This window comes from Euprymna scolopes, chromosome 20, assembly GCF_053919585.1.
Source record: "Euprymna scolopes isolate OS-2025 chromosome 20, ASM5391958v1, whole genome shotgun sequence".
In the NCBI taxonomy this organism is placed as follows: domain Eukaryota; kingdom Metazoa; phylum Mollusca; class Cephalopoda; order Sepiida; family Sepiolidae; genus Euprymna; species Euprymna scolopes.
In genome coordinates this window covers 103,307,416-103,330,686 of record NC_136501.1, presented here as the reverse complement: position 1 = coordinate 103,330,686, position 23,271 = coordinate 103,307,416, and positions in this window count along the sequence as shown.

The following is a 23,271-nucleotide window of genomic DNA, read 5'->3' as shown; positions in this document are numbered from 1 at the left end:
GCCAACGGAATGAGAGAGAGAGAGGCCAACGGAATGAGAGAGAGAGAGGCCAACGGAATGAGAGAGAGAGAGGCCAACGGAATGAGAGAGAGAGAGGCCAACGGAATGAGAGAGAGAGAGGCCAACGGAATGAGAGAGAGAGAGGCCAACGGAATGAGAGAGAGAGAAGCCAACGGAATGAGAGAGAGAGGCCAACGGAATGAGAGAGAGAGAGGCCAACGGAATGAGAGAGAGAGAGGCCAACGGAATGAGAGAGAGAGGCCAACGGAATGAGAGAGAGAGAGGCCAACGGAATGAGAGAGAGAGAGGCTAACGGAATGAGAGAGAGAGAGGCCAACGGAATGAGAGAGAGAGAGGCCAACGGAATGAGAGAGAGAGAGTCCAACGGAATGAGAGAGAGAGAGGCCAACGGAATGAGAGAGAGAGGCCAACGGAATGAGAGAGAGAGAGGCCAACGGAATGAGAGAGAGAGAGGCCAACGGAATGAGAGAGAGAGGGGCCAACGGAATGAGAGAGAGAGAGGCCAACGGAATGAGAGAGAGAGGCCAACGGAATGAGAGAGAGGCCAACGGAATGAGAGAGAGAGGCCAACGGAATGAGAGAGAGAGGCCAACGGAATGAGAGAGAGAGGCCAACGGAATGAGAGAGAGAGGCCAACGGAATGAGAGAGAGAGGCCAACGGAATGAGAGAGAGAGGCCAACGGAATGAGAGGGAGAGGCCAACGGAATGAGAGGGAGAGGCCAACGGAATGAGAGGGAGAGGCCAACGGAATGAGAGGGAGAGGCCAACGGAATGAGAGGGAGAGGCCAACGGAATGAGAGAGAGAGGCCAACGGAATGAGAGAGAGAGGCCAACGGAATGAGAGAGAGAGGCCAACGGAATGAGAGAGAGAGGCCAACGGAATGAGAGAGAGAGGCCAACGGAATGAGAGAGAGAGGCCAACGGAATGAGAGAGAGAGGCCAACGGAATGAGAGAGAGAGGCCAACGGAATGAGAGAGAGAGGCCAACGGAATGAGAGAGAGAGGCCAACGGAATGAGAGAGAGAGGCCAACGGAATGAGAGAGAGAGGCCAACGGAATGAGAGAGAGAGGCCAACGGAATGAGAGAGAGAGGCCAACGGAATGAGAGAGAGAGGCCAACGGAATGAGAGAGAGAGGCCAACGGAATGAGAGAGAGAGGCCAACGGAATGAGAGAGAGAGGCCAAAGGAATGAGAGAGAGAGGCCAAAGGAATGAGAGAGAGAGAGGCCAATGGAATGAGAGAGAGAGGCCAACGGAATGAGAGAGAGAGAGGCCAACGGAATGAGAGAGATAGGCCAACGGAATGAGAGAGAGATAGGCCAACGGAATGAGAGAGCGATAGGCCAACGGAATGAGAGAGCGATAGGCCAACGGAATGAGAGAGCGATAGGCCAACGGAATGAGAGAGCGATAGGCCAACGGAATGAGAGAGCGATAGGCCAACGGAATGAGAGAGCTATAGTCCAACGGAATGAGAGAGCGATAGGCCAACGGAATGAGAGAGAGAGAGGCCAACGGAATGAGAGAGAGAGAGGCCAACGGAATGAGAGAGAGAGGTCAACGGAATGAGAGAGAGAGGTCAACGGAATGAGAGAGAGAGGTCAACGGAATGAGAGAGAGAGGTCAACGGAATGAGAGAGAGAGAGGTCAACGGAATGAGAGAGAGAGAGAGGTCAACGGAATGAGAGAGAGAGAGGCCAACAGAATGAGAGAGAGAGAGGCCAACAGAATGAGAGAGAGAGAGAGGCCAACAGAATGAGAGAGAGAGAGGCCAACAGAATGAGAGAGAGAGAGAGGCCAACAGAATGAGAGAGAGAGAGATAGGCCAACACAATGAGGGAGAGTGTCCAACGGAGGGAGAGAGTCCAACGGAGGGAGAGTGAGAGGCCAATAAAGGGATAGAGAGGGAGGCCAATGGAGGGAGAGAGAGAGTGAGAGCAATTGACAGAGAAAGAGGGAGAGAGAAATCCGTTGAGAGAGGAAGAGAGACTTGGAAAGAGACGGAGAAAAGGATAGAGAGATAGATGAGGGTCACCTCTCTCCTTCTTGATTACTCTTTCTCTTTTTACATCTCCCTCTCGATTATCTTTTCTCTTATATATTCTCTCTCAATCCCCACTTACCTCCCTCTCTCAATATCTATTTTCCTCTTTCTATATTCTTAAAATAGAAGGATTAAAATTGAGAGATGGAAACACAAAGATGGAGAAATAGAAGTACACATGTAATATATACAATTATAATCATTTTCTTGGGATTTTTTAGAATGTCTTTTTCTCATGTGATTGTTTAATAGTTTTTTCTCAGTAATAAAAAATGACAAGCATTAGGGTTTATTTCTTTGTATTTCATTAGTCTTCTAAATCAACCCAACTTGAAAGCGTTTGCATCTGCGGAAAAAAAAATTACACCTTTCTAATAAACGTGATCAAACGCCCGCCGGATAGTTTTCTCTCAAAATACGATGCGTAGAATATGATGTTCAAGTGCACTTAAATACTGAAAACTAGCAGCAGTAATTACTAAACACCATATCTACTCCGTCTGTTAGGCGCTTCTGTTGTAGGAAAATGCAGGCGAATTTTATGCCGATTTATTGGAAATTGCGTTGATAATGATCGATGTAGTTTATTGGTTGGTTGTTTTTGTTTTACGGCATATCAACCCTTTTCGGATTATTTAATGCCGAATCCAAAGATTTTGAAGACAATTTTTTTTAATAGAATATATTTGTTGTTTTCACGTCGGTTTCTATTTAACCCATAGTTGGGACCCTAACAGGTACTACCACTCCGGGTCAGAGTTGACCTGGGAGCAATGGTAATTAAAAGGTGGTTCCACACTCCCCAAAGCCCACAAGCTGGGGCCTCACAACTGGATATAGTTTTAGGTCATATCCAGGAGCCGATGCAGTTGAATAATCAGTAAGCTATAAAAAAACTAGTTATTAAGCGATTCATATGCCCTGCTTAAATGTACTTTAAACCTCATTATTTGAATATTATATACCTGAAACAACAACTTCCCTATTCAGTCTTTCACGAAAAACACCCGTCTAGCTGAAACTACTGTCATTAAATTTCCCCACTCTTTATCTGTGCCTAAATCCAAACGTAGATTCCATAAGCAGAGCTTCTTTTTTTAGAAGTGCACGACTGTCGAGCTCTCTTCCGTTTGTCTGTTTCCCACCTGACTACAACTTGGATGTCTTCAAGTCCAACATAAACAAATTCCTGACAAACCGCTCTCTTAAATAAGACACTATCAAATCTCAAATACTAATGGTTACTCCACTACTATCTCATTGATTACTGTATTCGCAATAACCCTTATCCCCGAGTGGCTTCCGGGCCTTGATAAGTGGTAACCTCCATGTAAAAAAAAATCAGATACACCGAAAAGTTAGGACAACAGCATATTCTTTTCATTTTTTTGATACTAGAGTATACATCTGTTGATATCTTACATGTTCTTTTTTTTTACGGTGGTCACCACTTATCAAGGCCTGGAAGCCACTCAGGGATAAGGGTTACTGCAAGTACAGTACGTTAGTGTGAAGATTTGATGAAGTGTTTAATTAAGAGGGCGGTTCATTAGTAATTTGTTAACGTTGGACTTGAATACATCCAAGTTGTAGTCACGTAGGAAGCATGCAGACGGAACAGAGTTCCACAGGCGTGCAGTTCTAAGAAAGAAGCTTTGTTCATGGAATCCATATTTTGACTTAGGCACAGATAAAGAGTGGGGGGAATTTTTCACAGTGGATTCAGCTAGACGGGTGTTTTTCGTGAAAGATTGGCGAGGGGAAGCAGAGATTGGAGTTCATACGAGCACCTGCCATGGAAATGACGATAAAACAAGGATAGGTTCGCAACGTCTCTTCTGTTGCAAGATAGAGAAAAGGGCATCCCCCACTAGAGTGATGTGATTCTCGGTAGATTAATTGTGTCAAACTGTGTCGGATATATACTTGAAATTTAAAACAGGAAGGAGAATATTCTGTTATCCTAGCCCTACTCATTAATCACCGATAATAACCGGTGGTTTTCCCTTGAATCTGAGCTACCACACGTCATCTCAGAAGTCCTTTCTCTATTCATACGTAAGAGTTTTCTTCTCAATGTCTTCCACATATCGGATAGCATACAATGAAGCTGCGACTAAAAATTATTGTCTTCAAGATTAATGTAAAGAAATACTCACTGAACCGCGCCTCCAGAAACATTTTACTCATTCAGAGGCTTTCAATACACGCGTTGCATTACTCCACGTCTAAACCTTCGTTTTTTTTGTTGTTTTCTTTACGTTTTCTTTGAGTAGCCATGAGCTTTGATAAGAAATGCCCTTTTCTCAACCTCTTTCCCAATAAAGAGACGTTGCGAGCAGGTCTCTGTTTTATTGTTATTTTAATAGCAAGTGCTCGTCTGCGCTTCAAATCTATGGTTCCTGCTTGACCTTTCACGAAAAGCACTCGTATAACAAAAACCACTATCAATAATCCTCCCCACTTTTATCTTTAGCCTAAATCTTAACGTAGATTCCATGAACAAAGCTTTTTTCTTAGAACCGCACGCCTGTGGCACTGTTTTCCGGCTTCAAACTAACTACAATATGGCCCTCTTCAAGTCTCAGGATGATGAGCCATAAACTTAACCAAATTTACTCTACCAACGATTACTACATTTTCCCATTGACTAATGTACACTCATTAACTCTTATCCTCGAGTTACCTCTTGGCCTTGATGAGTTGTGACTTCTTTGTAAAAAAAAAAAAAACCCTGAACAAACCCATTGAAAAATAGGAAAAACAACAAATATCTCTCAATATAGCTATAATATAAAGCTGAATGTCGGTGTGTGTGTGTGTATGTGTGTGTGTGTGTGTGTGTGTATGGTCACGAATAGGCTCCTATATGGTTGACTATTTAAAAAAAAACTGATTACATATAATGATAGATGTATCGAGACACAGGAATGGGTATGTTTGATCTGGCAGAACGGTAATTCATTAAAATTGTGGGGTCTGCGTTCGCGCCTGGTCCACAAAGTATGGAAATAAAAAAATTAAAATTAAAAAAAAAACGTATACAAGTGTTATTGATATAGATATACATAAGAATACTTTGATAAGTATGTTTTAACTTAAATAGGGATGGTATAATAAAATTGTGAGGTCTGCGTTCACGCCTGGCTTCCATAGAATAACATAGGCACAAACTTTAATAAAGACTTTTCATATTTATCTGTGATAATTATGTTTCAGTTTGAAGAAATATGGTATAATAAAATTATGGAGTGTTCGTTCGCGCCTGACCGCATAGAATGGAAATATGCCACAAAGTTTAACAAGGTTTTTTAATATAGATCCACAAAATATTGTGATAAGTGTTTCAGTGTGAACAGAAATGGTATAATAAATTATGAGGCGTATCTATTTTATTTTTACTTTCATCATATTTTGCTTTGGTTCTGATACCCCCAAATTCGAAGCTATCTCTTTACAACGCTTCCTTTTCATAACCAATCATACTTTCATAAATCAGAGTCTATTTTCTGTAGGCTGTTTTTGAACCCAGTCAACGACGGGTACTTTTGCTAGTATATATATAAAAGTGAACGTGTGTGTGTGTGTGTGTGTGACTGTCTGTAGATTTCCCTACACAATAACTGTCATTTTTAAGTCTAGACTTGAAATTTGATATACATCGTACTGAGATCTGGGAAAATCTTCGTAATCCGTTTTCAGCCAGAAATTTGGCTGTCAAGAGGTCAAAGTTCAGCGATTTAACCTTTGAGAACTTTACCAAACTCCGTTAATTTTGGGTCTAAACACTTGAAATTTTAGATATAGGTTCCTTAGACATGGATCTAACTTTTTGATTTGATTTGAGCCCCAAACAATAAATGTTAAGGTGTCATAATAGGGGTCAAATTAAAAAAAAATTGACTGCTTTTTTCTTTTGCTCAACATACAACTCCAAACACCCGGACAACGCCAGGCTGAAATGCTAGTCTAAAAAAAGAACTAACAAAAATTAGTTTTCCTGAAAATACTTCTGAATGCAAATACTCCCTCGAAGCAAAATGGATGAAACTGTGATGTGTATGTTTGAAACTTAATGAAAGATTAAAAAGAAAAACATGGCCAATTGAAAGATTCCCGTAATTTAGATAATGTATATAACAGGGAAAGCGATAGAGAGTTCGCTGTTGAAGAAATGAAATAGAAAGCCGCCTCAAACAAGATTTTTACTTTGAAGCTATCCACGTCCAATATCCGCCGCTAATCAGTCTGTTAAACTGGCTCTCAGTTTTTAGTTTTAAGCATATTTATTTTTTACGTATGAAGTTGACTAACCGTTGACCGTTGTTTTTAGATCAAAGCATTCACATTCCGTCAAGTGAATACATCTCTCGCATTAAACATAGAATCATTGGTAATCAAGCTCGCGGGCCAGTCAAAATGCCTTAGCGAGAGGATGTGGCCCAAAGGTCGTACGTTGGCCGCACGTTTCTCATACAAATAACTTTTTCTACGTTAATTTATTCGTATCACATCGTCACTTTGCTACTGAATCAATCTAGCCCACCATGAAGGCCTGCACGTTCACCAATGAGAATTTCGCAAAAAAATATTATAGAACGGTTGGTTGGTTGTTTTACGGCATATCAACCTTTTCAGGTTATTTAATGCCAAGTCCAAAGATTTTGAAAAAACATTTTTGAATAGAATATATTTGTTGTTTTCAAGTCGGTTTCTATTTAACCCATAGTTGGTACCCTAACAGGTACTACCACTCCGGGTCAGAGTGGACCTGGGAGCAATGACAATTAAAGGGTGGCTCCACGCTCCCCAAAGCCCGCAAACTGGGGCCTCACCATCAGATATAGTTTAAGGTCATATCCAGGGTCGGGAAGTAGGGAAAGAAAATGAAAGGAGGGGGAAGGGGCTGTTGATTTTGTTTTGTCTTTGTAAAACATAATTAAGTTTTACAAAAGAGAATAGAAAACAAAAACAGAAATCGATGTAGGTGCATTTCGTCTCAAAAGCCAATAGACAGCCTGATCTTGTAGCACCAGTATTATAGAACGAAGAAATGACATTTCTGGCGACAAGCTGAGTTTCTCTATGGGATGTTTCGACGTACGAAATTACAAGAAATGGTGGAAAGAAGTGGCTGTTCCATAATTTAGAGAATTGATATAGAAGCGTATAATTAACGGATTCACTGGACGTGAATCCCATTTTGTTGGACGAATGCAATCGTCTAACGTAACAATGTCGGACAATTTGAGGAAAAAATAAGAGAAAGGAAAATAGAGAACCGGCCATTGTCATCCATTTTACGATGATAAAAGCAATGCGATGTAGTTATTATAACTATCATTAAATAACATTCATATGTCGTCGTAAATACTGTTATTTTGTTCGATATCAACGGCGTGCTTCTTAGTTTATTATTTTTAGAATCTGTAATTTGTGGAACCATGGTTATTATTATCATTATTGTTATTATTATCATTATTGTTATCATTATTGTTATTATTATTATAGAATTGCGTTTTTCTCACCAGTCGCATGCGTCATCATCCGTGATTCCCCACTGAAAATGTCGGTGCTTTTCTATGAATATTGAGTGACATAAAATCTCCCTAAATTTCGGCTACTATTGTAGCAGTGTGTGTGTGGGGGGTATTAGCAGCAGCGTAGGATGACCAGCATATGAAGAGATTAATTACAGCAAAAGTATTAAAAAAAAAAAAACGCATATGCAAATTGGAATTATGCGAGAGAAGAAGAAAATAAAAAGGAGAAAAAGTACAGCACGTGCTCCGAGAGAAAAAAGTGTGCGTCGACAAAACAAAAAACAAATGGCCATGTATAGTCACTTTTTGTCATTATTGTAGTGTGCTTTACGCAATTTTGTAAAGTATTTTTAATAATAATAATATTAATAATGTTTAACGTGGATTTCTGAGGTTTTCCTCCATAAAATTTAAAAAAAAAATTGTTAACAAAATAAAAAAAAACAGGAAGAAAATTGAATTTAAAAAATATTTGAAACTTTAAAAAAGTTCTTTTACTCTAGCCAGAAATTACGGGTATAAATAGTTAGGGTTAGGGTTAGAAATTACGGGTATAAATAGTTACATTGAAGAATTAAGGGAGCGTTACAAAATCTTATAAGCCAATTACAATTTTTTGAAATAAGATGAAAAAACTAAAGTCATAGAAACAATTATTTTACTTCTTATAAATAATCTGGTTGCGAGCAGCCTATGACTAGTATCGTTATTGCATATCGTAAATTTATGAGCCAAAAAAGTCAAAATTTCTAGTATCGTTTTTTATTATGAGATATCGTAAATTTCTGAGCAAAAGAAGTCTCCAAATTTCTAGTATCGTTTTTTGTGTTATAAAATATCGTAAATTTATGAGCAAAAAATGTCTCAAAATTTTTAGTATCGCTTTTATTGTGTTAATAAATATCGTAAATCATTGAGCCAAACAAAGTCTCAAAAGTTCTAGCATCGTTTTATATTGTATTAATAAGTATCGTACATTTATGAGCAAAAGTGTCTAAAATTTCTAGTATCGTTTACTATTGAGTTAATAAATATTGTAAATTCATGAGCAAAAGAAAATGTCTCCGAATTTCTAGTATCTTTTTTTTATTGTGTTATTAAATATTTTAAATTTATCAGCAAAAATGTCTCCGAATTTCTAGTATCGTTTTTTATTGTGCGATTAAATATTATAAATTTATGAGTAAAATAAAGTCAAAATTTCTTTTATCGTTTTTAATAAGTTATTACATATTGCTTATTTATGAGCAAAAATGTCTACAAATTTCTAGTATATTTTTATTGAGTTATTAAATATTATAAATTTATGAGCAAAACAAAAAAGTCTCAAAATTCTAGTATCGTTTTTGTCGTGTTATTCAATACCGTCAATTTCTTAGCAAAACGTCTCAAAATTTCTAGTATCCTTTAGTGTTTTTAAATATTGCAAATTTATGAGAAAAAAAAATCGCAAAATTTTGAGTATCTTTTTTTAGTGTGTTGTTAAATATTGTAACTTTGTGAGAAAAAAAGTCAAAATTTCTTGTATCGGTGTTGTGTTATTAAATATTGTAAATTTTTGAGCAAAAAAAAATATATAATAAAACAAGTAAAAATTTCTGGTGTCGTTTTTTATTGTGTTATTAAATATTTTAAATTTATCACCAAAAAAGTCTCCGAATTTCTAGTATCGTTTTTTATTGTGCTATTAAATATAAATTTATGAGCAAACTAAAGTCCAAATTTCTAGTATCGTTTTTTTATCGAGTTATTAAATATTGCATATTTATGAGAAAAAAGTCTCAAAATATCTCATGTGTCATTATTAAAATTATTGCTTTTTCTGTTTCTAAATGACTAATTTTGAATATTCCCAAATTCTCGTTTTTATATATTTTTATATTTTAAAGCCTCATTTTTTGCCGTTGTCTTTGATATTAACCCTCCTTACCCCCAACATGATTTGATACGACAGGTGCACGGAAAATGCTTTACTTTTTTCTACGATCACAAATAAGCCATATTACTTGACCTGTTAACTTTCTTTAAAATTTGATATCATAAAACTTCGATAATAATTTGGAGCTAATGGCAGCGTGAGGTCAGAGAAAAAGAAAGATGAGGTCGAAGAGAATGGACGTGTAAACCGATGGCTGGCCGATGCCGGCGTGCGAGCGGAAAGAGGGGAACCACGCACAGGTAAAATAAACATGCGGCAGCGAGAGACTTTTTGAAGCAGTTCCGAGAGTAACGCAAAAAAATGATTTTGTTTAAGAGAAAAATGTCGACTCCGACTTCTATTTATTTCCTCTTGATTGTATGTAAAGATAACGTTCCACAAGGCAAATCTTTCCATTACTTTTGTAAATGGTGTTGCGTAATCGAAACATCCTTTTACCATTGGCTTTCCGCTGGCAGTAACTATTCGTCTTCACTAGAATATGGCTGGCAACAAGCCCCCCTAATGTCTCAAGTGCTCCCCGTAACCTTCCAGTGGAGGCCAAGTTAGTGCTATCTTTCCTCGGCCTTAGGATTCACATTCTCCTGTCGCAACAATTATATGTTGTCCCAGCCAAGGTTAATTCCTTCTGTGGGGGAGGGGGACACAAATCGGTATCAGATGTTCAGAATTCACGTTATATTCTCATGCTTGTCTTCTTTTTAACGATAACATATAGCTTCATAGTTTATATTAGTTTGTTTCAGGTATATAGTATTTTCATCAAGATTTCAAATAATTCCACCATTGCAGCCCCAACTTTCCATTTGATTTCAATTTTTACGTTCTTCGGGAATGTTGAGAGGGTTGGTTGTATAATGACGTTTTTCTCCAGTTCCATAGTTCTTTGATTTCTTTAACATTACTATATATTAATACGATAGCGTGTGTATCTTATCTAGTTATTTTCTGTGTCACACTTACATCCGGGTCATTTAATTGTTATGTACTTCCATTTCTTGTAATAAATAATTTTGCCAAGTATTCATCATAAGTTTTGGTTTCGGTTATAGCTGATGGTACTCCAGTAATCTATTTTTTATAAAAAAAAATATATCAAGAATTCTTCATAAGTTTTGGTTTTGGTTTCGATTATAGCTGAAAGCACTCAAGTTTTATGTATATATAAATATTTTTTTAAGAAGTTTTGATTTCAGTTTCGATTCAAGCTAATACACCCAAATCATGTGGATGTATTTCATTTAATTTTGCTATCGTACATTTATAATATATAAAAATGGATAGAACATTAACTCTATAATATATTAGAAATATGCAAGAATTAAAATATCATATTTAAGCGTTCTTTACTACCAAGCTACGTTGGACGTTCCTTGTTAGCTTAGATAACTATTTTTAAGTTTTAGCAAAAGAGCTACAATAATATCAGAGCGTCTCCATTTACACTGAACATCTAAAGAATGACAACGTGTTTTGACAAGCTTCTGGGTTTGTCCTTTACTCCTGATCTGAAATGGAACACGTACATCAAATCTGTTGCCAAGGTCGCTGGAAAGATGGTGGGATCCTTCTAACGCTCCAGAAGATATCTCACTACTGATGCAATTCTCTATCTCTATAAAAGCCAAGTACGTCCAAGGATCGAATACTGTTGCCATATCTAGGCAGGAGCTGCTAAAAGCAGCCTATCCTGCCTTGACAGAGTACAAAATAGACTTCGTGGCTTAGTGGGGGATGCCCTTTTCTCTACCCTGCAACATCTCTCCCACAGAAGAGACGTTGCGAGCCTATCCTTGTGTTATCGTTATTTCCATGGCAGGTGCTCGTCTGAACTCCAATCTCTGGTCCCCCCTCGCCAATCTTTCACGAAAAACACCCGTCTAGCTGAATCCACTGTGAAAAATTTCCCCACTCTATATCTGTGCCTAAATCAAAACGCGGATTCCATGAACAAAGCTTCTTTCTTAGAACTGCACGCCTGTGGAACTCTGTTCCGTCTGCCTGCTTCCCACCGAACTACAACTTGGATATCTTCAAGTCCAATGTTAACAAATTCCTAATGAACCGCCCCCTTAAGTAAACAATTCATCAAATCTCCACACTAACGTACTGTACTTGCAATAACCCTTGTCCCTGAGTGGCTTCCGGGCCTTGATAAGTGGTGATCACTGTGTAAAAAAAACAAAACAAAAAAAAACATCAATATATTACATATGAATGAGTCCCTTGTGGAATTTCCACGGGCCCCGCTAGTTATTATTACTATTAATACGTTCATTATTATTAAGCCCATTTTCAAGCTCAGTAACTGATGCCCTCTAACGAATGATAAGAAAAACTGAAGATTGTCGGGGTATGATTTTTCATGGTGTCACACATTCTGCTTGATTTTAACGAGGCGATCTGGTACACTCGGTGTTAGTTTTTTTTTTTACATATGGATCACAACTTATCAAGGCCCGTAAGCCACTCGGGGATAAGGCTTATTTTGTGTACAATAATCAATGGGATAATATCGTAGTAATAGTTGGTATTGGAGATTTGATAAAACGTCTTACTTAAGGGGGCGATTAATCAGGAATTTGTTTATGTTGGACTTGAAGACGTCCAAGTTGTTGTCAGGTCGGAAACAGGCGAACGGAAGAGAATTCCACAGACGTGCACTTATCAGAAAAAGCTATGTTCATGGAATCTACGTTTTGACTTAGGCACAGATAAAGAGTGAGAGAAATTACTGACAGTGGTTTTAGCTAGACGGGTGTTTATCATGAAGGATTGGCGAGGGGAGACCAGAGATTGGAGCTCAGACGAGCACTTGCCATGGAAGTAACGATAAAACAAAGACTCGCAACGTCTCTTCTGTAGGAGAGAGGTTGCAGAGAAGAGAAGAGAGCATCCCCCTCTAGGCCACGAAGTCTATTTTGTACTTTGTCAAGGCTGTTTTTTGAAGCTCCAGCCCAGATGTGGCAGCAGTACTCCATCTTTGGACGTACTTGGCTTTTATAGAGATAGGGAATTGCATCAGTATTGCGATATCTTCTGGAGCGGTAGAAGGATCCGACCATTTTCCCAGCGGCAACAGACTTTATATACGTGTTCCATTTCAGATCAGGAGTAAAGGTCAAAACATGAAGCCTCCCCAAGACGAGAGCCATCCATTTCAATTGATGCTAGATGAGGAACAGAGCGTTGATAATGTAAAGTTAGGAGCTTGGTTTTTGATGCATTAAAAGTAACCAGCCATCTCTTCCCCCACTGAACGACGCGCTCAAGATCAGAGGGGAGGGAATCAGAGAGTGAGCTTTGTCATTTACGGTCTTTGATGTGTTGCCGTAGATGGTCGTGTCATCAGCATAGATGTCAACAAATGAATTTAGTATGTGTTTTGGGAGAACATTGCTGTAGATCAGGAAGAGAGTTGGACCCAGGATGGACCCCTGGGGGACTCCAGCATTAATACTGTGGGCCTCAGATTTCTGCCCATCAACCACTACGCTTATGAACCTAACAGAGAAAAATGATTTAATTATTGAGAAAACATTTCCAGTTATACCGTAGCTGGAAATCTTGTGAAGTAGGCCCTTATCCCAAACCGTATCGAAGGCCTTTGATATGTCAAGAGCAATTGCCCAAGAAAGGAAGTCTTTGTCGAGAGATTAACTAATCCTATGGGATATAACTGTTAGCACATCTGCTGTAGATCTAGCAGAACGGAAACCATATTGCATGTCACTAAGAAGGTTATTTCTGCGGAGATGGTTGACTACTTCTTTATTTAATATGGATTCCAGTAACTTACTCATGACACACAAGAGACTTATTGGTCTGTACTGAGAGGGGGATGATTTATCACCCGAGTTCTTAAATACAGAGCATACTGACGAGGTTTTCCAGGGTGTTGGAAAGCACTTCTCCTTAAGGCAACGATTAAACAGTTTTGTAAGTATGGGGGCAAGTTCTGGGCGAAGCTTTTTTAACACTATAATTGGAATGCCGTCTAAGCCAGTTGCTTTACTGGAATCAAGGTTCTTGATTAGTTTGGCGACCTCGTGCACAGATATTTGTATGTTAGATAGGGTGTTGTCTGTTGTAGGAGGAAATACCGGGAGTTGATGCCCTTCATCGCAGAGGGTAGAGTTAGCTGCAAAGTTCTTGGCGAATAGTTTGGCCTTGTCTGATGCTGATGAGATGACCTCAGGTCCACTGATGATGGTTGGGATGGAACGCACGCTTCTGTTCAGGATCCTGTTTGCTATTTGCCAAAACTGGCGGGAACCAAGCCGCTGCTCAGCTACTTTGGATTTGACGGTCTGAGCATATAGCTCTCTTGCATTTTTTATTACCTTTTTACAGTGGTTGCTGGCATTCCTGAAGGCAGCTTTAGTCTCAGTACATCTATTACGTTTGTAGCTATGGAAAAAGTGATTTCTGTGCGCAATGGCAGCGGCACATTCTGGGGAGAACCATCGCATGCTGTTAGGTTTTTGTTGGAATTTTTTGGATGGTATGACTCGGTCTATGCCTATATTAACCATTCGGTCAGGTCTGATACTATAGAGGATACATCGTTTTTTAAACATGGAATACAGAGGTAGATCAGATATGAATGTACGGAAGCTATCCCAGTCAGACATAGAATATCGATGTAGAGGTATATCTGAAGACTTATTACATTTCATTTTAACTGATAAAACTGTGTGATCTGAGGATCCCATGAACATAGTTCAGGGGAAGTTGTGAGAAAAAAGTCTAGAAGACGGGCATACTGACCAGCAATATCAGGCACACGGGTGGGTTCATGAACAATCTGAGTGAGGTCATAGGCAATGGCAAATCATCACAACCTCCCCTAATCCTAATTTGAGCCATTTCACATTATGGACATTGAAGTCACCGCAAATGTGAATGGTAACCGAAGGATAAGCAGACAGGATGAGGTCAATTTTCTCAGATATACTCTTAAGGACAGTAACCCCGCTGTTGTGGGTGCGATAGAGAGCAAATATGAATGCGGTGGTGTAAGCAAGTGCAACCCGGAAGCACATATAAGGTAAATTAGGGTCTTCTCTGTAGATATCTCTACCACACGGGAAGCCATATTTAATGTAGGCGCATATTCCATGCCCATGGCGATCTTGGGGGTCAGATTTAGATGTTAAGGTCAGAGTTGCTATATGAACCCATATAATGCGAACCCCAAGATCGGCAATGATGGTAGTGCATCACTGAGGATTTGCATTAACGCATCTGAATAATATATTTCACGATTATTATTATTATTACTAGCAAAGATACCCGCACTTTGCACGGGACTTAGCTGTACGCTCGGGTACCCGATTGGCGGGCACCTTTGCAGTCAGTGGACGTTTTAAGAGCAACTATTGATTAAGAGCTGCAGCGCAGTAAATATTAGCATATGTTAAAGAGTACTATCATAATTTACATCAAGATTGGTTGAGCGGATAGGTGTGGAGGAGGGCGATCTGATTGAAATTCACAAAGAAGTTGATCGGTCCATGTGGCGGCCACCTGGATGGTGACGAACCCAAGCTTGCTGTTCACCATCCCTCGGTGGGAGGAGGGTTATGAAGAGCCGGACCAAATATGACCTTTTTTTTTGCTCTTGACCTTGAAAAATTGTATGTACCACCCCTAGGTCTGAGACAATCATCCTATCAGAATTGGTCATGATCGAGCGATCGATCCACTTGTGTGGCGGTAGGGGAGTACATATATATATATATATATATATATATGAGACATTAACCGTGCAAAATAATGTACACCATCCCTTGGTAGGGACCATCATCATTGGTCATGATCGGTCCAGTGGTGTGGGCTGTAGGACAGTTGTACGCAAAGACATACAGAGGCGCGAACGCTACTACTTTTATATATATATGAGAGAGAGAGATATATTACTACTCACTAGTTCTCATACAAGTCATAAGCGATTACTCACTGACGACAGTTCTTTAGAGGCTGGATGACCACAAATATTCCACCTGTTTCGGTAAAATTTTCTTATGAATTGGCGTTGTCGCAACAGCCGTTTACCATTAATTTCTCTCTTGCAATGACCAATATCCTTCACTGGAATTTGGGTGGCAATAAGCCTCCCCAAGGTCCTAGTCAGCTTTGCACTCATCCAGTGCAGGTCTGGTTGGTGCTTTCTTGCATCGGCCTTTCCATTCTTCTTGACCTTTCACTACTATTCTGCGTGGTTATAGTTGATAACGACACCACAGTGTTTTTAGGGAGGTAACTTAAAATAATACGGTTTCCGTTTTCTGAATTCAGGTGATGTTTCTCTATCCTTTCGTTTACTTCTGTTGCTGTTTCTATATGGCAAGTTATTTTTTATTCCTGTGTGTTGGTCTCCTCTTCTTACGGCATTCCATCATATTTCAGCCGCTTTTAATTATTATTTACTCAAAGCGTAACAATGTTGTACAATAACTGAGTCATTTACTCATTTATTCTTTATTTTTCATGAGTTTTTAATGGAAATATGGACAGAGTCTCTATTAGGTCACACTGTTATGGCATATTATCAGCGAACACCTATGCACAAACAGACACCCCCATGCGCAGTAATCTTTCTATATATGCCCATGCAATTATAGGAATCACACGTGTCGTCCCTTTTATTAAATGATTGCATGGTCACACATCTTATTCAAATGGAATATTTTATTGGTATTTCTACGCTAGATAATTACACATTATTATACTAAAAATAAGTGAAGCATGCATGGTCCCACGTGAGTGCACAATAAACGCGGTATTAAAAAATGACTAAGTTCAGCATTGCCCCCTCTCCCATTTAGCCCCCAAAGTCTTCAGGGGACGTCAAATCCTATTGAAAATGAACAAACCGTGCAGTTTTAGGCCTTAACATATGTAAATTTGAGTTCTGCACCATGCAAAAAAAGAAATGACTAAGCCCATTTGTCTCCTCCTATTTAGACCCCAAAGTCCCCAAGGCCTTAACATATTTAAATTTGAGTTCGGCTCCATGCAAAATTAGTAAATAGACATACACAGAAAATTTTTTGGATAAATATGGTAAAATTGTCCCCCAAAATTGAGTGTTTTAGAGCCCATGGAGCACACCCAAGCATTATCGCAAGGGGTAAATAAAATTATATAGAAATCAGTTAGTTACAACTTTTCAGAAAGTTTTATGAAAATCCAAGGCGTCAATTTTTTTATAAGCACAAAAGTATAAATTTTAGTCATTTTTACCTGAAAGGCACCCCTAGGGTGGGGGCAAGCGAAGATCCCGGAAAATCAGTTCTGTTACTTTTTTACTCATATCATGTTTAATATTTGTGCAAAATTTCAAAAAAATTCCAAGACGTTGTTATTGAGAAAAGTGCGGACAGACAAACGGACGAAAATACAGGGGTGCATTTAAAGGTCCACCCTCCTTTTGTCGGGAGACGCTACATTTCATACAGGAAGAAACGAAATTGTCCTCAGTATTACGAAAACTCATTATCAACGCATTGAAAGCTGCTCGATCATATACATGTCATTAACGCTTTTCTGAGGAATAGGCCTTTGGTACTGAAATTAAAAATTGGACAATATAGTAATTGTTAGTAATAGAAATTCGGTAAATTTGTTATCTTATATGGAACGGCTCATCAAAAACTTGTTTACCTTAGACTTGAAGACAACCATATTGTAGTCAGCTGGAAAGCAGGAAAACAGAAGACAATTTTACAGGCGTGCAGTTCTAAGAAAGAAGCTTTGTTCATGGAATCTACGATTTAGGTTTAGGAGTGGGGGAAATTAGTGATAGTGTTTTCTGCTAGACGGGTGTTTCTTGTGAAAGTTTGGCGAAGGGGGACCATAGATTAGAGCTCAGCCGAGCACTTGCCATGAAAATAACGATAAAGCAGAGAAAACTCGCAACATCTCTTCTGTGAGAAAGAGGTTGCAGAGAAGAAAAAAGGACATCGCATACGAGGCTACGAAGTCTATTTTGAACTCTATCAATGCAGGATAAGTACATTCTAGCAGCCTCTGCCCAGATGTGGCAACAGCACTCCGTCCTTGGACGTACCTGGCTCTTATATAGATACAGAATTGCATCAGCAGTAAGATATCTTCTGGATCGATAGAAGGATCCCACCATTTTTCAAGCGGCCTGGGCAACAGCTTTAATGTATGTGTTCCATTTAAGATCAGGAGTAAAGGTCAAGCCCAGAAGCTTGTAAAAACATGAGGCCTCCCCAAGACGAGAGCCATTCATTTCAAATGGGGATCAGAGCGGTGATGATGTAAAGATAACAGCTTGGTTTTAGATGCATTAAAAGTAACAAGCCACCTCTTTCCCCCAATGGAACTACTTGCTCAAGGTCAGAGGAGAGAGAATCAGAGAGACCTTGGTCGTTTACAGTCTTAGATCTGCTCTTATAGATAGTAGTGTCATCAGAATAAATGTCTACGAATGCTCTAAAGATGTGATTTGGAAGATCATTAATGCAGATCAGGAAAAGAGTTGGACCCGGGATGGGCCCCTGAGGGTGGGTCCCTGAGGGACTCCAGCATTAATACTGAGAGCTTCTGATTTCTGCCCATCAACTATTACTCTTATGAACGTATCAGAGAGAAATGATTTAATAATTGAGAAGAGACTGAGATAATTTAGAAATCAGCAAAAAGCTATCCAATTGAATTCTTTTTCTAAAATTTGAAAAAGTGATAGTGGGAGAATCAAATTTGAAGAGATGAAAAAAAGAAAGGAAGGAAAAGGGAAGGGGGAGAGATAGAAGCAAGGGCGGGGGGGAAGATAAAGAAAAAGTAAAAGAGAGATGAAGCAACGAAACCTATTGAGGCGTAGACAGATTTTAAAATATAGATTTGTATACCAGTAGATTTATTGCATTACATTATTCTGAAGTCAAGGTCGCTGGAAAAATGGTAGGATCCTTCTTCCGCTCCAGAAGATTTCTCACTGCTGATGCAATTCTCTACTTATATAAAAGCCAAGTACGTCCAAGGATTGATTACTGCTGCAACATCTGGGCAGGATCTGCTAAAAACAATATCCTGCTTTGACAGAGTACAAAATAGGTTCGTGGCTTAGTGGCAGATGCCCTTTTCTATTCTGTGCAACTCTCTCCCACAGGAGAGACGTTGCGAGCCTGTCTTTGTTTTATCTTTACTTCCATGGCAGGTGCTCGTCTGAGCTCCAATACCTGGTCCCCCCTCGCCGATCTTTTACGAAAAACACGTGTCTAGCTGAAACCACTATCAAAAATTTTCTCCACTCTTTTTCTGTGCCAAAACCAAAACGTAGATTCCAGGAACAAAGCTTCTTTCTTAGAAGTGCACGCCTGTGGAACTCTGTTCCGTCTGCCTGCTTTCCACCTGACTTCAACTTGGAGGTGTTCAAGTCCAACATAAACAGATTCCTGATGAACCGCCCCCTTAAGTAGACACTATCAAATCTCAACATTAACGTACTGTACACGCAATAACCCTTATCCCAGAGTGGCTTCCTGGCCTTGATAAGTGGTTACCACCTTGTAAAAAAAAACCCCCAAAATACATATCTCATAGCATATAGACGAAACTGATTCCAGGGCATATGGCTATCAAGTCTATCTTGAGAAAAGGTCATTGCGTGCATCGAACATGACATTATTTCTAAACTTCCGTCATTCATCAACATCTACTTTAATCTAACGACCCTCGACCACTTAGCAAGATTGTTATTCCTTCTGAGACTCTGTAACCAATCCGATATTCTCTCATCCGACTTTAAAAGTCATCGACATAAGCATTCAATTAACCGGCAGTTACCAAGACATGCCTATTGTATAGTATATCTACGTTCTTCAAGCACTAGTTCTAATGGATTTCTACGTTTTTGAGATGAGGTCGTATTATTTAGATTCTTCGGAGTAGTTCTAATATGGAGTATCATTTTCACAAAGTTTCGGTCGATGTAACCTACCTTCTTCAGGTGTATCTTGTCGAATATTTCTGTTTAACTTAGAAATCTGGATGAAATTTTGAATGAATTGAACTTCGTGGAGGTAGCTTGCTATTCCCATCAGACACGACTTGATAGAGTTCATAAGTAATTCACACTTGTATTTTTTGGTCGCCCACACTGAGAATTGAACCTTCAAACTTTCAGGAGAATATCAGTTATACAATTGATTTTTCTAAGTACTCTAACCACTGCACCACGAGTACTAGCGGTGATAAAAACATACAGACATTTATATGTATCAGGCGAATTTTCAGACCTTGCTCCCTGTAACTTGTAGTTATTCACTAAGCTCAAGGAAAGACTTAGGGGCTATTGTTATGAGACAAAATAGGAGATGAAAGTGGCCGTGATGAGAGTCATTGATACGTACACAAAAGTGGACTTTCAAAAGTTGTTGTACAAGTACATTGCAGCCGGAGGAGATTACTCCGAATGGGACTAAGGTTTTTTTATGTGTATTATCAAAAAATACCCACACGAAAAAGTCTGGAAGTTATAGAAGACACCTCGCATTTGTAATTTGATCAAGTTTCGACTCTTTGCACCGTTCGTAGAAAATTAAATTTACATAAAAATCACTCATCTTGTCGAGGCTTACGTCTCACATTATGGCTCCAAAATTAATAATGATCGGTGTATTATTTAAGTATTAGATGCTATATATGTATATGTACATACATCCATCCAGCACGGCCGTAGCCGAGACTGAACTCACTACACGAGTTTTTATTTTAATTCAATCTTGTTGGTAGCTGAATACTTGAGGCTTCGCCAGGGCTATCAAGGGTCTTTTTGATCGTGACACCATTAGTTAAGAGAATTCCATCTAACCTCAAGAAAAGGATAGACCGCGCCAGTTTCTCAACCTGGTATTTTACCTCGCGGTACATACATCGCCTCGCCTTCCCAAATGGTCACTGTATGGTACTGGTCAGGCTCAACGTTCCTTACCTTCGGTGATCTGGCGAGCACCGGTGTGCCAACGTGATTGTGCGATATATACATACCTAATATATATTTAAAAATATATATATTAAAAATACAATTATCCACAGACACGCGTAGGTATTGTTATCATACTAGTCGACGTATAGACATGGATTTGTAGCACGTAGCCAATCCTTATTACTGGTAAGAATATCATCATCATCATCATTATCATCATCCCTTTTGTATATTTCTAGCATGGGTGCCCGGCGTTGCCCAGGTTTTTGGAGGTGTATGCTGAGCAAAAAAAAAAAAAAAATCCCAAGAAAAAACGTCAATTTTTTTTAACTTGGACGCCTATTATGATCCCTTAAAATTTATTATTTTGGGCTCAAATCAAGTTATTAAGTTAGATCCATATCCAAGGACCGTTTATCTAAAATTTCAAGTGTTTAGAACCAAAATTGTCGAAGGAGTTTGGTAGAGTTCTCAAAGGTCAAATCGTTGAACTTTGACCCCTTACCAGCCAAATTTCTGGTCGAAAACGGATCACAAAGATGTTGCGAAATCTCAGTAGCCTGTGTATCAAATATCAATTCTGTAGACTTAAAATTGACAGAGTTATTGCGTAGGGAAATATACACAGACACACACACTTTCACTTTTATAGATATATAAATAGATTGTTTGAGAGATATTTAGGCCGAAAACTACTACCTGGATGCTACTTAAAAATAACTTTCTATCACAAATATGATAAGCTCGTGTGTGTGTGAAACGGCACTAACCCTGTTTGTGTTTAACTGGCTTCCTTCGAACGAAATAAGTTTTACGAGAGTATGAAATTCTCAAGCGGTCCTAATTTGCATGCATATCCTCGTTACGAAAGATGGCGACGTTAGGTTTTGACAACTCTTGCAGGGAGGTGTCCACGTCCTCCTACACAAAGCGTCTGGAATTCCAAAATTGGTAACCCATTGCAGTAATAGCCAGGCTTAACGTCGGTTAACTTCAGTTATCTGACGGGAACCGGTGTGTCAACATAAAAATGCCGTATACATAATCTCAGATCGAGAACATCATATATATATATATATATATATATATATATATATATATATATATATAAAAAAGTGGACCCCCAACATAGAGCTACGCGAGTTACGTGAAATTCGAGATGGCTTCAGAGCAAAGATCCTCCCCTACATACGAGTGCAAGTCCAAGTTACGAGTGTTCAGAGGCAACCGCTTGGTGGTCGAGTCTGTCGTGTTTCACTACGGCTCCTTAATGGTGCCATTTTAATTCGAGATAAGAGCTTCATCTAGAAACGAATTAATTTGCTATGTCGGGGATCAACTGTATATAATTATTTACTATAATAATTATTAAACACCTACAGACACTAGTGTTTCATCCTTTCGGGACAATCATTGCAGGATGTCACGATTACCGCCGGTCGAGAGATTCGAAGCAATCTCAGACTCCATTAGCAAGAATTAAATCCACACAGCCGTCGTCAACCGCGAGAAATATAGTTGAAATTTAAACATTTATTTGTAAATGTCATAACGTCTGTCAGCGGATCTTATGATTACAACATCATAATCTGCGTATGTAAGCTAAAGTGACCGACCTTATTTAAACTGTAAAAAGCTCAAGGATTAGAAAGGAGTTTCTTAAAGAGGCTGACAAATTATTTACGATAATAACATACACACACACACACACATATATATATATATATATATATATATATATATACACACACATATATTATAATTAATGTTTAAAATACAATTGTCAACAGACATAGGCGTTGTCTTTATACGACGCCGCTGAATCTAGTAAGATTCGAAAGCAAGACCTCAAAAGCTGGGGACTGAGCAAACTACTGAGCAAAGTAGTAAGTGTGTCGCCTATTTATAGATATATTTTATTTGTTAATTTTTCGGAAATATTTCTTGGGCGAAAACCACTACATAAATCTTTATTAGGAAATACGTTTCCCGCAACAACATAATGCCTTCAGATGAAAAGCCACATTATATCTATATAACCATAACATTTTATTCATAAATATTTTTATTTATATCTACAAGGACTAGTGTTTCATGCTCATGCAATTCTCAGTGTAAAAAGATATAGTTAATGCTAGTCAGAGATTGCGACCTTATCGCAAAGCAACTTTTAATTTCATAGGATAGCATCTTTTCTATAGGCTTAGACATAAATAGAAGAAAACTGCTGTTTTGGCGAGCGTTCTCAGTTGACAGGCAAACATGTTATTACAGACAGAAAGTCAGAATATATATATATATTTTAAATGTGAATTCTTTTATATATATATATATATATATATATATATATATATATATATAAAATGGTAGCCGAATGGATTAGGTCTCCGCTAATCGAGCCAGAGATGTCTCGTGTTGCAGGGGTTCAAATCGTTCAACGTGTATTAATCGTGACACCGTGCACTGAAGATTCCCGAAAGGATGAAACACTAGTGTCTGTAGGTATTTAACTATTATAGTAAAAAATAATTATGCCATCCCATTTAAATATTCGTTTCTTATAGTTGAGCACTTTCAGTTGAATTAAAGTCGGTCAATGTAGCTCTTATGCATAGATCATCGTATAACGATTAGATCACTCTCTGACTGACGGATATGAACATTTAAAAAATTAAGATGTTTAAATTCAACGTTATTTCACGCGGTTAATGGTAACCGAATGGATTAGGTCTCCGCTAATCGAGCCAGAGATGTCTCGTGTTG